The sequence below is a fragment of the Dermacentor andersoni genome, chromosome 8 (assembly GCF_023375885.2).
Source record: "Dermacentor andersoni chromosome 8, qqDerAnde1_hic_scaffold, whole genome shotgun sequence".
Classification (NCBI taxonomy): Eukaryota; Metazoa; Arthropoda; class Arachnida; order Ixodida; family Ixodidae; genus Dermacentor; species Dermacentor andersoni.
In genome coordinates this window covers 24441054-24458167 of record NC_092821.1, presented here as the reverse complement: position 1 = coordinate 24458167, position 17114 = coordinate 24441054, and positions in this window count along the sequence as shown.

Genomic DNA, 17114 nt, shown 5'->3' with positions numbered 1-17114 from the left:
CCCGTTCGTCAAGCCGCATCAGAGAGAAAGCCTCCCAAGCGTGTCGAATTTGAAGGCACATGTTGCAGGCCTCTTCGAAAGGTGCGCGGCGGTGCGGCAACGCTGACTGCTTTTGCGTTAGCTGTGCGCTGTGGTTCGTTTTGCAGTAATTGGCATAGTAATGTCTGTTATCATTTCAGAAACTAAACTGCGTATTCTTCACTTAAAAAGAGTGGCTAAAAACCCTTTTGTAAACTGATGACTTCTTGTGTGAGGGACAAAACAAAGTTTAGGATTTGGAGTGCACCTTTCTCTTTCATTCGCCAATACTTATTTTTAATCAGCCAATGTTGTTTAGTGGCTATGGTGTTGAGCTGCTAAGCACGAGAGGGCGAGACCGAATCCCGACCACGGCGGCCGCATTTTGACTGTGGCGAAATGTGAAAGCAACCGTGTGCTTGGATTTAGGAGCACGTTAGAGAACTGCTGGTGGCTCAAATTATTCCGACGTTCTCAATAAGGCGAGCCTCCTAATGAGATCGTGGTTTTGGCACGTAAGACCCCATAAACTTTGGTAATAAAATCATATGCGTCCAATGACCTACCACGTGTTCGTGTTTGCAGTATGCAGTGTTCGAAGCTGGGTCAGTGCTTGGGAACATAGCGGAGACGGCGTGTCCCGGCCGTTTATGGGTCTCAAACTCCACAAGCTGGAAGAAGCGCTGTTTGCAGTAGCTGCGGCTTTTGTTGAGAGCATATGAATTGACAACGCACCACGTTTCATGAGAAAACGGCATAGCACGCACGTACCAAAAGCAACTCATCGTTTCTTGTGCGGGTCACCGTCATCTGATACAATAAGCTCCACCGCGTTTTGCCTGCGAAAATGACTCCGCTGCCACAATGCGATAAATGGCATGCAAACCTTCCTGCGTAAGATGGCACTGATCGATCGATAATGCACATCAATAAAGCCGGCATAAGAGGGCAAAGTGCACATGGGCAAGGCCTCCGTCCATATGTTGCGAATACATATCGCTTCTTATCGCTCACAACAGTCTGGTTACTTCGGTCGAAGTATACCTGCATGTAGTGTAAATGTCCTGACGTATGATAGTGAACCTCTCACAACTCGCCCAATGCGGAACAATGCCTTGCAGGAAACGACCGAAGCAGACCAACGACCTAGAGAAAAATCTGACCAGAGATAGAGGCACAGATGCTGAGGTGCCATGGAGGCCTCCATCTGAGCTGCTAGCAGCTGCCAGCCGAGCGCGCACCGAATAAAAACTACTGGTAACCAAACTTCTCGGCAAATCTCGAATTTACTCCGTGATCTCGATTCAAGAAGTGACGTATTGGGCCACCGCTGTGGCTTCACGGAGCGTTTGCTTGGCAAGGCTGGCTGCGTGACGTAATGCTCCCTCCTTTTTCCTTCCTCCATGGCTAATTTGACGAATTCACGCGCACACGTAGCCCAATAGCAAATGAACCCGTTGCCGCACTTCATGTTTTCTTTTCGCTGATCATAGAGTTGCTATTCTTGTTCTGCGATGTCAGCATCCTCGCGAAAATGCAAGTAATTGGCATTGCCTCCGAGGCCAGCAAGCACATACGAGAGCCGTTGCTACTCAGTGAAGGGAAAAATATACGAGACAGACACACTGAAAGAGACAAACACTTTTTATACACAAGAAATGTAACAAATACAAGCAAATATTTTAATAAGTTCCTTGTAAAAACAAATACATTCGTCGTACAATTAGAAAACTCTTGCCCTTTTAATTAAATCGCTCTTCATTTTAAACGTGCCAGTCAATAGTATTCTACATGCCCGAACACAATATACTGAGTAAAAGAAAGAAGTGTTAATTAAAGAAATCTAATCTTACCCCATATCCAACTGTAAAAGTCGAACAGGTGTTTCAACTGTTGCTTTGTGCAAATATTCCAGACCTTGGAACAGACTATTGTATATTGGGCTCGAACGAATAAGCCGCCCGAATTTGACAGCGGCACAGGAAAGAGGTCATTCAGGGGTATCATCATCATCATCATCAGCCTGGTTACGCCCACTGCAGGTCAGAGGCCTCTCCCAAATTTCTCCAACAACCCCGGACATCTACTAATTGCGGCCATGTCATCCGTGCAAACTTCTTAATCTCATCCGCCCACCTAACTTTCTGCCACCCCTTGTTACGTTTCCCTTACCTTGGAATCCAGTCCGTAACCCTTAATGACCATCGGTTATCTTCCCTCCTCATTACATGTCCTGCCCATGCCCATTTCTTTTGCTTGATTTCAACTAAGATGTCATTAACTCGCGTTTGTTCCCTCACCCAATCTGCTCTTTTCTTATCCCGTAACGTTACACCTATTATTCTTCTTTCCATAGCTCGTTGCGTCGTCCTCAATTTGAGTAGAACCCTTTTCGTAAGCCTCCAGGTTTCTGCCCCGTAGGTGAGTACTGGTAAGGCACAGCTATTATACAATTTTCTCTTGAGGGACAATGGCAACCTGGTCTTCATGATCTGAGAATGCCTGCCAAATGCACCCCAGCCCATTCCATTTTGTACGGAATGGTACAAAAAATATAATTATCAATGTCAAAGTACTAAATTATGAAATGAGCTAGTGAGTAAAATAATTTGGTTTAGTGATTGCACGGAATTTTCAAAAGGCTATCCTTGACCCTTTTTCTTAGGACTAGATTTGTGTAAGTTACGAACATTACGCCTATATAAAGCTCTGCATTTTATAATGGTGAACGAGTTGTGTTGTGCATAACCCAGCATAACAAGGAAAAATAAAAAAAAAGTTCATATTCGCCTATAAGGCGGCTACCATCACACCATTAAAATCATGTTTGCAGCTTCCTGATAAAAGCCTCGTCTTGTCCAGCACATTTAGCGGCGGAACTATGGTCTTACACTATGTACTCTAGCTGTCAGATAAATGAGCATTGTACAATAAAGCCAGCCTGGCCGTATCCAGTAGAGTAAAAGAATTAATTAATACAAATGAGCACAACACGCTAAGGCCTTACGTTAAGAAAGTATTATTGTGTATGAGGGTGCAAACAGAAGCAACGCTTTAGATAGCCACCATAATTATTCGGACATCATGGAAACAGTGTGTTTTCTTTCTATCCATTGCAATATGTTAAACCAGCAATGGAAGATGTGGCAAACTGAGTCACGAAAAAGAACATTTCCTGATCATATCCAATAGCAGCTAATTTACATGAAATAGCTCATGCTTTCTCATGTTCAAAGATTTTGTTCTCAGAAATCAAATCCTCCTTTTCAAGTTGGCCTCTCATCGTGTGGTCCGCGTGGTTAGGTGATTTGAGATTGCAATTACTTGCACTTCAAATACCATATCTCTCATTTGCAAACGACATCCCATTCCACTTACCATCTAACTATAAAGCACTTGTTTGAATCCGGATGTGAAACAGCAGCAGACTTTCTAATGACAAACTCTTTTTTTGAATTTGGTTGCATACTCAAGACACCGTTATGCAATTGCAGACAATGCTGGCTCAGTAGCCTACAGGACAGTTTAAACCGACATAAAGGAGCCATACTGCAAGAACTTCAAATTTTTATTCTCCCTGAGAAACCGAGCTTTCCAGATATAACATGAGGATAAAAAAATGCAACTGGAAAGGAAATCTGAATTACATTCAAAGACTTACTGCTCGTGCTACCTGGCAGGGTACACAGCCGATGCCCCTTTTTTGAACTTGAATGTGTCACCTTACACTGGCTTGCCAATTGCGTTGGCGGACTGTTGAGCGAAAGTGGTCGAACTGGGGATGTATGTCCTAGGCTAAAGCAAAGTTTTCGACAAAGAGACTTGTCTGGTCGAGCAAATAATGTAGAGGCTGGAGCCATTTGGTTACCTTATAAAGATCTTGGCTCCAGGTTGAGACGCCCTTTTTTCGACAACTGTTGATCATAAATGACTATTTTTTTAACTTTGTTTTATTAACCCTATTGCTGGAAACGGAAGCTGCATTTTCTTTTTGAAGTTATAATGCACTCAATTACTTCATGCATGGCTATATCTGAAAGTACAAAAATTTGTTTTCAATGAATGACACTATTATTGACTTTATCGAGCGTTCAAGAATCATGATCATCATAATCATCATCAGCCAGTTTTATGTACACTGCAGGATGAAGGCCTCTCCCTGCGATCTCCAATTACCCCTGTCCTGCGCCAACCGATTCCAAGTAGTGCCCGCGAATTTCCTAATTTCATCGCTCCACCTAGTCTTTTGTCGTCATCAATTGCGCTTGCCTTTTTTTTTGGTACCCATTCTGTAACCCTAATGGTCCAACAAATATGAAGCAAAATTAAGCTAACAGATTCGATATGTCCGCATAAGACGGGACAAATCAAGATCCGAAAGCATGTAGAGAGCCATTTCTTCATTTCACGCCAAGATTGGTGTCAGAAGAACTTCTGACCCCAAGAAAGTGAGAAAAAAGTTCTAATGAAATACATATTATGAGTATTCTCTTCATTATTTGAAGCAAGAAACAACTCGCTAGTTGATCATTCTTAATTAGGTGGGAACAGCACCAAAGACAAGGACGAGGTACGGTTCTATAGAATAATGTCATACAGCGCTGGCTCACCACTGATTTAATTTTACAGCAAACGAACAGTTAAGTGTACTGTAATACTTCACAAAAGCCACAAAAAACCTGAAAGGACCGGAGCAGTTACACGCAATAATGTATGCGCATGAAAAATGTAGCTGGTCATAAGTATGCAGACAAGTATGTCATTTCTTTATCGGTTAACAAAACAGGTGCTGCACTCAAACATTGGTGCTTCCATTATGCTATCTGTGGGCTTTGAGTATTGCTCGGGTCACTTGGTTATGTTCTTACTGTTACATCGCACTTGTCGTGTGCAGGCCGGCATTCGTATTGCGTACAATGCAACTACATTGAGTAGCGCATTAACACGGCGTAATGGTACAGCAGAAAGTAAACGAAGACAAGGACACGAAGGGCAGAAGTGCCTCCTCTTAACTCTGTATTTAATAAGAAAGCATACAGAATACATATAATGTGGTGCCATGAAGCGACGTCATTCATTCAAAAACAATATCTTCATGTAATGTAACTAGGAATGACTCATGTATTTGTCCTTTTTTTTGTTATGATACCAAAGCTTTTAGCTTGCATACTGTCAGGTCATAGTTTCATGCTACAATAAATTTTGTGGAAAACAAGAATGAACGCGTTTTTGGAATGCATTTGACGTGTGAATGAAAGTTGTTCTGCACAAACAAGTGGATGCGTCCCAAGTTTAAATTAGCACGAAGTCTGCCTACGAAATGTAGGCACGACCGGATTCCCAATAACAAACAGTACTCAACCCCCGTTGTACAGTGCATCGCCTACGCATTGTGCCGTACACCACAACCAAGTTAATGCCTTTTCCTGGCTTCAGTCATTTTTCTCAAATCAGCGCAAATCCCTCTTCAGATGCTCGTCACAGGAAAAAAAAGTTTAAGCCCGTAGGGATCGGTACGCTGTTCACCACGAAAAAGCCCACCAGCATACGAAACAACTGCAACCATATTTTTTTACTTCTCTCGTCTCTTTCATTATATCACATTTTTGCGCCTAACTTAGTTGCGCAAATACTTTTTTTTCACAGGCCCGGGAGGGTTTAGTGTTGTGACAATAAACGGCAGTAGCCAAAAATGAGAAAATTTGGTTGTGGCTACCGGCATATTATGCATTCGGTGAGCTAGACCATAAGTGTTGTGTACAGTCGGCCACCATTACAAGGTCGTGCCTACACCGGACAGATCAGACGTTCTATTAATGCGAGAGTAGGGAGATCGAGGCAGCCTGAGTCATCTGCGTGAGGCTGCCCTTCGTCACGCATTATGAAGCATTGCAAAAGATGAGGCTGGAGTCCTGTGTTCCACAATATTCGCGTTGTAGCCAGGCATCATCACCAGGCCAAATGCTAGATAATTCAGGCTTGCAGTATTTAAAGCTAATAACATTTGCACCGGGAATGCATCAGTTGCACTGCATCAAAATTCTTTTTTTCATAGATGACATCACATCATGTACTTACGTATTATTATGTATTGCATATTTATTGTTATAAAGCTTGAGGTGAAAGTTGGTGCTTGTGTAATTTATTACGTATATTTCTTCATTGTCTTTTTGTGTTGCTGTTAAATTAAAGTGGCATATAATCAAGTGGCCACAGACTGCTTTTGCCGCGGTAAAATGGTTCTCTTAAAGACTCGCAAACATCGGCCTATTTAGTCTAATAATGCTATTATACATATGCTTTAAAAGAGCAGTAAAGCTATCTGGATAACAAGGTAGCAAGAACCGAAACCATAAAGTTTATACCACTGTAATGCATTTTCTTTTCACCTTTCCCCACTATACTGAAGTGCATAACCCAGCCTATAAACCTAACTGCGCAGAATAAGTTGAGACAACGCTAATATTTTAACAAAACTACGCATAGATTTACAAGCAATAAGAAACACTAGTCTCAGTTTGTTGCTTCTGACACAAATGTAGTACGTTTTACTTTTTTAGCACTAAGAAAAACATGTGTAGAGCAGACAAGCCCATACTCAATGAGAGCTTTCGCGATCGAGCGCCACTTTTACGTACCATTTGAGTAAATACATCGTAAGCAGTGCAGATGCCGGCCTGAAATTAGCAAGTAGCAAGTGTAAGCCAGACGAGTAGCAGGTAACAAAAAGCACTTTATTCAGAAACGCAGCCGAGTATATAAGGAGCACTGCAATAAGCAATGGGCGTGTTGCACATGCGCACTGGTTGACTTGCAGGCATCATATTGCGCTCCAGTACATCTTCCCTGAGTAACCTTAGAATACTTCAGAAACTTGCGATTCGCTGATGACATTGCCTTGCTTAGTAACTCAGGGGACCAACTGCTATGCATGCTAACAGACCTGGAGAGGTAAAGCAGAAGGGTGGGTCTAAAAATTAATTTGCAGAAAACTAAAGTAATGTTTAGCAGTCTCGGAAAAGAACAGCAGTTTACGATAGGTAACGAGGGACTTGAAGTGGCAAGGGAATATATCTGCTTAGGACAGGTAGTGACTGCGGATCCGGATCATGAGACTGAAATAATCAGAAGAATAAGAATGGGCTGGGGTGCGTTCGGCAGCCATTCTTAGATAATGAACAGCAGGTTGCCATTATCCCTCAAGAGAAAAGTGTATAACAGCTGTGTCTTACTAGTACTCATGAACGCGGCAGAAACCTGGAGGTTTACGAAAAGGGTTCTACTTAAATTGAGGACGACGCAACGAGCTTTGGAAAGAAGAATGATAGGTGTAACGCTAAGGGATAAGAAAAGATTAGATTGGGTGAGGGAACAAACGTGAGGTAATGATATCTTAGTGGTAATCAAGAAAAATAAATGGGCATGGGCAAGACATGTAATGAGGAGGGAAGATAACCGACGGTCATTAGGGGTTACGGACTGGATTCCAAGGGAAGAAAAGCTTAGCAGGGGGCGCCAGAAGGTTAGGTGGGCGGATGAGATTAAGAAGTTTGTAGGGACAATATGGCCACAATTAGTGCATGACCGGGGTAGTTGGAGAAGTATGGGAGTGGCCTTTGCCCTGCCGTGGGCTTAACCAGGCTGATGATGATGATGATGATGATTATGATTATGATGACATCTTCCCTTCGTTGGAAAAAAAAGAAAAAGAAACATTGATGAACATTTTCATTGGCAAACAAGGATTGCTTTGTTATTTACGTTCTGGTAGGAGATAACGTTGCGGCTCTTGGCGTAGCCGTTCAATTCCTCGAAGTTGCGCTTGAATTGCCTCTGCTGGGGTACTTTGCGAAGCCTGTCTTGTGGTTTCTGTTTGTGACTTAGCCGGCTAAGCAGCATCTGTGGCCCTGAGATTCTCTCTCGTACGGCGTAACTGCTGTCCATTGTCGCGGTGTCCCTGCAGGACCAACTACCATGGCCGGGGCCCACGTACTGCTGTGTGTGTGTCGTATACGGACCCTCTGTTTCTGCTATGAAGGCCTGGCAAAGCCTGCGTCATTGTGTTGTAGTAACAACGCTGTTTATGTCGGCTTTCTTGAAGTCGCTGATGAACTGCTTCCGTGGTTATTGTCCTCGGCTCCAGGTGACAGTTGAGAATCGGCAGTTCGCTTCTGGTGTGACGTCTCATGAGCCTTGAGGGCAGAAATTGGGCATTTGTTCAGCAGATGTATAGCTTCCTGAACGGCACGTTCTGCCAAGCCGTTGGCGCGTGGGTGGTACGGCCTAGAAGTGATGTGGCTGATACTGAATTGACTTGTGAATGCTTGGATAGTTGCACTGTTGAAAGCAAGCCCGTTGTCATTGCACAGTTTGGCGGGAATGACATGTATCGCGAAGATTTCTGCACTTGCGTTGATTGCAGCAGCAGCGGTAGTCTGATTAAACTTGCGAACCTCGAAGAAAAAACGAGTAAGAATCTACCGTTATGCGGTAATCATTGCCATCGTGGTAAAAAATATGAACCCCAACAACCTGCCATGGCAAACTCGGTATTTCGGGGCTCAGCGCGGACAGCCTTGCATTTATATTTTTTTTGTACTTGTCGCAAACAACACATGACTTGGCCACATCAGAAATGTTGGCTTTGCCAGTACATCACCTGTCTCGCTCTCGCCTTCATTTTGTCTTCGCCACAATGTGCAGCGTGGAGCAGGCCGAGAACTTCCCTGCGTTTTGATCGAGCAATTACAGGCTTGTTGCTTCTGAGAAGCAGCCCATCCTCGGCGTGGAGCTCATCACGGTAGCTTCAGTATGACTTTAAGGCATCCGGCAGCTGCTGTTTGCTTTTGGGCCACTCTGTACTTGCGTAACGGCAGAGTTCTGTCATGAGCGTGTCCTTATCAGTCTCCGCTGTGATGCTTAGTAGCTGTAGATCTGAAACAGGTAGCGAAAAAAGAACATTGACTTGAAATTGTTCTGTTTCATCCACGAGCTCTGTTTTGCAAGAAAAGCGCGAAAGTGCGTCGGCCAAAGACAGTTCCTTCCCCGGTTTATATGTCACGCTGATAGCGAATCTTTGAAGAGTGAGGTGCATGCGTTGAAAACAGAGAGGGCAATCGGAAAGCGGTTCCTTTAAAATCGATTCCAGTGGTCGGGGGTCGGATTATACCGTGACTAGTGGTCGTCCAAGTATGTAGTCCTTTAATTTCATGCAACCACGAAGTATGGCTAGGGTTCCCTTTTCATTTTGTGCATACCGCTGTTGTGTGGCACTTAAGTAGAGGGACGAATGGGCAATGGGTTGGTCATCTTGCAAAATTACTTCTCCGACACCGTACTGGCTCGCGTCCACGGACAGTTTCACTTGCTTGGGCTGCTCGAAGCCTGCTAGAACTGGTGCTGTAGCAAGACTAGCTCGTAACCTTTGGAAACTGTTTTCTTGCACTTCTGTCTACGTCCAAGCGACGTCCTTCTTAAGGGACACTAAAGGTTACTATGAAGTCAAGTTACAGTAAATAAAGCAATGCTCTAGAACGTCTAAGGCGTCAATATAATCGCGAACAGAGCTTTAGTAGCCGAGAAATTGAGGTAAATGCATGACACGATTATACACCCTCCAGCGACACTCCCGTGCTAGCCCGATGACGAAGGCACTCCTCATCAGAATTTATTTCACTAGTACTCAACTACTCGTGTTAAAAAGATCGTTTCATTAGGTTATAAGAGGAAAGGAAATGCTACTTGTCTACTTCTGTTCGATTCTAAGAAAAAAAACATTTCGAAGTTAGCCTTCAGTAGTTTTGTTTTGTAGGTTTTGTTTTCGCTCGACTCTGCGCCGCGAGCGCTTCGGAGTTTCAGTTGTTTCGTTATCGCGTCGTGGTGCGCTGGTTCTGCAGGCTCGCGAAACTTGCACTTGGAAGAAGAAGCGAGAATTCCAGGTCCATGTGATGTCGTGGGATGCGCGAACGGTCCGCGGAACTTGGCCAAGGGCAGTTGCAGCGGCGAATCCAACGTTACTTATCACTCTGTGCTAACGAGGGAACCTCACCGCTCGAAGTGGTTAAGTGCCGTAGTCCTGCCATATCGCGTTGGCAAAGAGCCGAAAAATCGCATAGTGGGCTCGCTGTCTTTCGTTCAGAGGATTACGAGTTCAACGCCGACTTACTGATGTCGTGTGGAGTGCCTTTCAAAGCAATGCTTTCCCGTAGCGCTGTTCAGTCGGTCTTGCCTGCATACTCCGAAGCGCAAGAACTGCAGGTCGAAGACCGGGCGGTGAGTGCGGTATTTGGTTATCAAGAAGGAAAAGCTGCAAATGTGCGAATATTTACAGCAATGACATACAGTTGCCATCGTATTAGTAGGCAACGACGCCGGCAGCGTGAGCCCTCAGCAGCAGGTCACGTTCATCAGTGCCTAAATCGCAGAGGTCGAGCCCAGCATCGCAAGCCAATGTGTTGTTGTCAGGGTCGTACATTGCAACAGGCGTCAAAGTTGGCGTCATAAAGTAAAGAACCAGCTCATCGTCGTGCGCTTTCCCTTCCGCTAGCCACCATAGTTCCGCTTTCTCGCTGCTGTCGGCTCTGTCTTGGCTTTGTTTCTGGCCGCGCATTTGCATTTTGCGCAGAAAAGCCGTAGAGCCATCTGCGGGCGCCGTTTTGCTCACCGACGGCGCAACGTCACCGTGAGACCATGACGTCAAAACTCCTCGATCGGAGGGTGGGCAATTTTAACTGCGCTAGAGGTACGCGGACGCTTTAGAACGCATTTTCTCTTAAAGTAAGTCTCTTCTTCGCAGGAAACAAGCGTTTCCTGCGAAGGTGCAGATGCGACCGACAGGTTTGGGATGATTCGAGATACAAACGTTTATCGTTCCATGGAACACTTCAAGCTCCTTAGGTTTCTTCGGCGGGGGCACTTGCATGATGTCTTGAACTTCTTCCGGGTCTAGTGACAGCTATTCGGCAGTGCGGAGGTGGCCCGTGTAACGTACACTGGCCTGCAAAAATTGGCACTTTTTATTGAGCTTTAGATTGCGTTCCCTTCAGCGTTCAAGCAAGGCGGGGAGGTTCGCGTCTTGCTTTTGCCTTGCCTTTCCCCAGGCCAATATATCGTCCATCACGACAGCTACGCCAGCCAAGCTTCAACCACCTCGTGCATGGCGTGTTAAAAAACCTCTGGTGCTGATGTGATACCAAATGGCATGAGCATAAATCTATACCTTCCGAAAGGCGTCCTCATAGTACAAATGCGCTAACTTTCTTCGTCGAGGGTTATTTGGCAGAACCCTGACGCAGCATCGAGGTGCCAGTGCAGCCGCGGCATTAAGTCTTCCAATGTAGGCATATGGTAATGCTCCCGCCAAATCGCCTTGTTTAAGGTGGAAGGATCCACGCATTGCGTACCTTATACTTTTTGAGTACTACTACCTTATAGCTGGACCACGAGCAAGGCTCTGCCGTCTTTACAATGATGCCATCGCGTTCCATTTCGGCGAGCTTCGCTCTCATGGGCTCTTGAAGGGCGACGACAATTCCCCTCGCTGGTTTTATGGTTGATCGTACATCAAGCTTCAGCTGCAGGTGATAGGTGATGCCCTCAAGTTGTCCTAGACCCTGGAAGATGTCTTCACAGCCAGATATGAGGATCTCGGACACTTTGTTAACGGCATCTATGCGTTTTATCAGGCCCAGTCTCTAGCGACATGTCCGCTTACTGTAACTGGTACATCTTGGACAACAACGAAAAACGCAATCTCGGTGATCCGAATCTCATTAAACACGAGCAGGTTTATCTTTCCGATTACTTTTTTCCGTATGGCCGAAAAATGTACGCACGGTTGCGTCACAGTTCTGCGCTGGCGCCACTGATAACTGTCGAACCACCGTTTCCGGCATAACACACAGTTCTCCCATGTGTCTATCTTACATTTGGTAATTATACCAACCACATTCAACACTGACACCAAGTGCTGGTCAATCATGACCGCTTTCACTTCCAACGCCCGAGGGAAATATGCTTCGTCACCGGTTCTACCCTCGTCACCAGTCATTTCCACCTGTCGTACGTGCCGCCCTTCTTGCTGCGTTTCAAGCTTGGTGTGTGGCACGCACTAGCAAAATGGTTTCGGACATTACAATTCTTGCAATACCTCCTTATTGCTGGACATCTTGCCGCTTTTTGCTGTTGTAAGCCGCATTTCGGGCAGGTGGCAGTCTTTGCTTTCACAGCGTGAATGTTCCTTTCCGATTCAAAAGAAGTGCTGCCACCCTGGTTGCCTCAGATTTCAGCAACCTGTTCTTTGTTCTGTTCTTTAGCATGACAAATCTCAACTGTTTTTGCGTAGTTGGGATTTTCAGAAATAAGTCTCTGCTGCAGTTCTCTGTCTTGTATTTCAAGGAATATTCTACAACGTAGAAGTTATCTTCAATCTCGCCAAATTCCCACGGCGCAGCTAGAGTATTCAGTTTTGTAAGGCATTCGTTAAATGACTCGATCTCGCACTGGCTCCTGGAACCAAGCCGAAACACGTTGTAGCTGAGATTTGTAACTGGTCTGTAATGCTCTTCGAACTTCTGCATTAAAACTTTCCGATCATTCTTCTGCTCCTCGTTTTCAAACTTGAAGGTGCGGTAAACCAACACCACCTAGATAGCACAAGGCCTTTTCATTCCGATCCATGACGTCATGCTACCTGGCCCGACTGCCATAGAATCTAATGGGGATGCTCCCGAGTAGGCAACAGTGATTTTGACGTCACCGCTTTCATCACGCCAGCCTTGTCAATAGAAATTTCGGGCCAGGTAGCGTGACGTCATGGATCGGAGTAAACAGGCCTTGTGCTATCTAGGTGGTGTTGCGTAAACGCGCCTTGCACCTTCCCGATAGTCATTAAAAATGTAGTGGTGGGAACATCCTCCGGCTGTACACTCAGCCTTGTTGCTGTTGAAAAAAGTTCTAACTTTTCCAGATGTTGCAGGTGGAAAATATCGCCAGTAACGTGAGCGGCTTGGGCGGTGGTCGCAAAGTCAAAGTCATCGTCGTCGCACGTGGTTGTCGTTCCGGATGAACCCTTGTCTCCTACATAGGAATTGATACTGCTGTATTGCTGCTGTTAATCTGTGATCCCATGGCAGAATGTGCCGCACGGGTAGGAACTGCCGTGCCCACTTCTGACACCATGCAAGCCAGACGAGTAGCAGGTAACAAAAAGCACTTTTTTCTGATACGCAGCCGTGTATATGAGGAGCATTGCGATAAGCAGTGAGCTTGCGGCACATGGGCACTGGTTGACTTCCATGCATGATATTGCGCTCCAGTACGGCAAGTAGGAGCAAAAACAGCCACCAAATAATCCAGGAATTTCTGGAACCCCTCATAATAAGAAAATAAAAGATAAATGTGTCAGTGCAGCACCTATTTTCCGAAACTACAGGAACAATTGGCATACTTGATTGCCAACCTACGACCAGGGCAGATTTGTGGGTGACCATGCCCTGCCTCTTTCTGTGGTTTTATGCGTATTAATTACCCGTTACTGCTCCTTTAAGTATTTGTCAGTTGCAAAATCAGATTGGTTTTCAGTCAGTGCAACAGACTATTATATGTGGACTCGCTTCGTGTCCTTAGCACTGTTCTCACATGCCTAAAAACAATATCATAAACGCCACCTCAATTTAAATCTACATGCAAGATTATGTACGTTATGCAGCTGAAATATTCTAGTTTTAATGAAAACAAATGACATGATCTGATGAACTTTTTTTTCATAAGCTCATAATTTTTTTTCTGTGCATACCCAGTCAGATCATTCGTGCTCAAACAAGAAAACAAATTCAACAATGCACAGGTTTATGCTTCATCATGCGGTGCGGGTGAAGCAGCGCACTGACCTGAAGGCGGAGAGACGCAAGAGTACACGACACTCGAAAGTACTTGCCGCAAGTACACGAGCACGCAAGTACACGAGCATACCATCAGATGTCAAAGGTATGCAAAAAAAAACTTAAAGCACTTTTGAAATAATATACCTGCGCAATCTCGGGCTTTAAAGTTAAAACATGACAGCGTGTGGAACACTAACCTATTCGTTACAACCCTAACAGATTTATCTTATTGAAGACAAATTTATTGTAGTGACCTTCCAAAAAGGTGACCTCACGATGGCTGAGTAGAACGGATGGTTGACAGGTACAACCTTTGTTTCTTTGTTAATGCCGAAACCATCTATTTCCCTGATGCACTGATGCTTATGCTGAGAAAGAACTGGGGTGTCACTGAAACACGGCAAGCATTCAAACTTTGAACAATGCTGTCGAAACTGATGTCAGTGGACAAAAAGAGAAAGAAGACGGCGGGCTCCAAAGGCGCGCGCGCTACAGAAAGCAATAAAGAAAGAAGAATTGATTTCGTTCGCATCGAACGCAGCTATCTCGTCTCATTTCTGTGACATGGTGCCATGACCAGAATAGCGGCTGCTCCTATTCCGACTGGCCACGGGCTACCAGAACGGCGGACTGGCCACAGAAGATGGACGAAGAGGAGGCCCGCAAGCGAAACAACGGCAGCCAGGTGAGACATCGACAGCAAGGAGCGGCACAGACACAGAGGGTGACCAAGACTCCGATGGCGTTTCGCCACTAGAATCTGTAAGCGACCAGCAGTTTCCTCAGTTATTCAAGATGAACAGAGAAGTGATTTTGAAAAAGCGAGAAACACTGAGGACACAAATAACCAACTTAGTGAGCGATGCTGAAAAGAAACAGGAGGAAAATCAAGATCCAACAGCGATGTCGCTGATAGCCAGTCAGATCAAAGGTATTGCAGACTCGTTAAAGAAAGCAGACGAGCAGATGCAGCAGTTCATAACACCCGAAACAGCTGACTCGGAATTTGCGAAAACCACTCAGTACGAGTTTAAGATACTAAGTGCTCTGCACAGCATCAACCCGTACCTTTCTCGACAAGAAATGCGGAAAACAGCGAGGGAGCAACCCAACTTTAATGACGAAGCTAGACAATCGCAGCAAGCAATAATAGTGAAGCTACCAAAGCTAGAAATAATGAAGTTTGACGGCGATAAAATGAAATGGCAGAGATTTTGGCGGCAATTTGAAACAGCTGTACACGAAAGAACCGACTTGAACGAAAATCAGAAATTTACTTACCTTCTGTCATCACTAACTGGAAAAGCGACAACTGCAGTGGAGGGACTACAGTTTTCCGACAGTAACTATGACAATGCCGTTGATCCACTCAAGCAGAAGTACGCAAAAGATGACGTGCTGGTAGAAATGCATATAAAAGAATGACCTAACTTTAATACAGTAGCAAACTGCAATGACCATGACGGTTTAAGGAAGCTGTCACAAAAGGTGGCAGTGCACAAACGTGGATTGGAATCCTTAGGATTGAAAAGCGAGTCCTATGCATCGATGTTGCTTCCGACATTGAAAAGAGCCTGGCCAGTGGATCTATACATTGAATTCCAGTTAAAAAAAGAGAAGTGATCAATAGATCTTGAGCACAAGATCAGAACGTGGCTTTACGTCAAGAAGATATTATCCGCCGCTTGATGAAATACATAGAAGAGCAGGTAGAGTTCAGAGAAGAATTGTCGACAGAAAGGAGAGAAAGCCACGGCAACAGAACGGGGGAGTAAGCAGCAGACAAGAACTGTTAATTTTCAAAGTACAGCTGCAAAGTTTCGCATATTTTGCGAGAATACTACTTATTATACTGATGATTGCAGGAAAACGATGCGTTATGAAGATAAGAAAATGAAGCTCAGAGAGGCAAACAGATGTTTCTGCTGTACCAGGCTTCGCCATACTGCTAAAATATGTAAAGCAAACATTAGGTGCAAGATATGTCGAAAATTGCCTGCGACGTCCATGTGCCGAAGCAATGAACTGACTGCACAGTGTACTGCATCTACTTCTGGTGAAATTGAAAATCAGGAAGAGAAAAGATCTACTTGCCAGTTTATGAACCTCTCATCAAGTGTTTTTCTGGAGACTGCAGTTGCGCTAGCAGAAGATAGAAAGCAGTCATGTTATTGTCGTGTTCTGCTGGACGTCAACGCAAGCCTCGAGGTGCAGCGTTCTCGGGAGAAAACGGCACACCTCTCTGAGCAGGTGGTATGTACCAAGGAGCTGCTGAGCAAGGATCGGGAAGAAGTGGCGCAGCTGGAGAAAACTGCGGAGGCCAGGCTAGCTGGCGAGCGGCGGCGCCTGACGGAAGAGCTGGACGTCCTCCGTTGCAGCCTCGGGGAAAAGGGAGAGGCTCTTAGCCTGTCTGCCAACGAACAGCAGGCTTCTGCCGCAATGACAGAGCTTATCAACTAACACGGTGAAGAGGTCCAAAAACTGTATTTTGCCCTCGAGGAAGAGCAGAAAAAGACAGAGTCACTCCACAGTGCACTTGATTCCCTCAAGAAAGAAAGGGGCAAAATCGTAGAGGTGCAGGGAGCATCACAAGGGCCAGCTCGGACACGGTGGTTGACCCAAGCACTGCAATTAGGCGACTTGCAGAAGAGAATGCGACGTTGCGATGAGAGACGGAAGTGGCGCGCGCCGAATATCAGTCCATGCTCTCTGAGGAGAAGTCTACGCTGGAAGATGAAGTGGAGACTGTTCGTGCCGAGTACGAGTCTACACAGCAGAATCTTCTGGAGAAGCTACGAGAGACCGAGGTCGACCACAGGATACATCTGGAGGAAATACTTGCAAGCCAGGAGCAGTACCAAGAAGAAGTAAAGTTGAAAGACGAAGAGCTACTTCTACTGAAGCCCGAAGTGGAGCAGTACGCTGACACACTTGGCTCACAAAGGCTGAAATATGACCAGGAACTGGAAAACTGGGAGCGCAGTCTGGAGGCCAAGCACGCTGTCGAGATGAAGTCACTCAAGTCAGAGTACAGGGAAAACATTGAGGTGCTGAGAGCCTGCAACGAGAGCGCCTGGTACACCGTATTCATCAACTCACGCTGCATGACAGAATAAGCGTCACATTATCTAAATACTGGATAATACAAGGAAGACAGCTGGTGAAGAAAACTCATGGATGTCTGAAGTGCCAACGATTTGACGCCAGACCGCT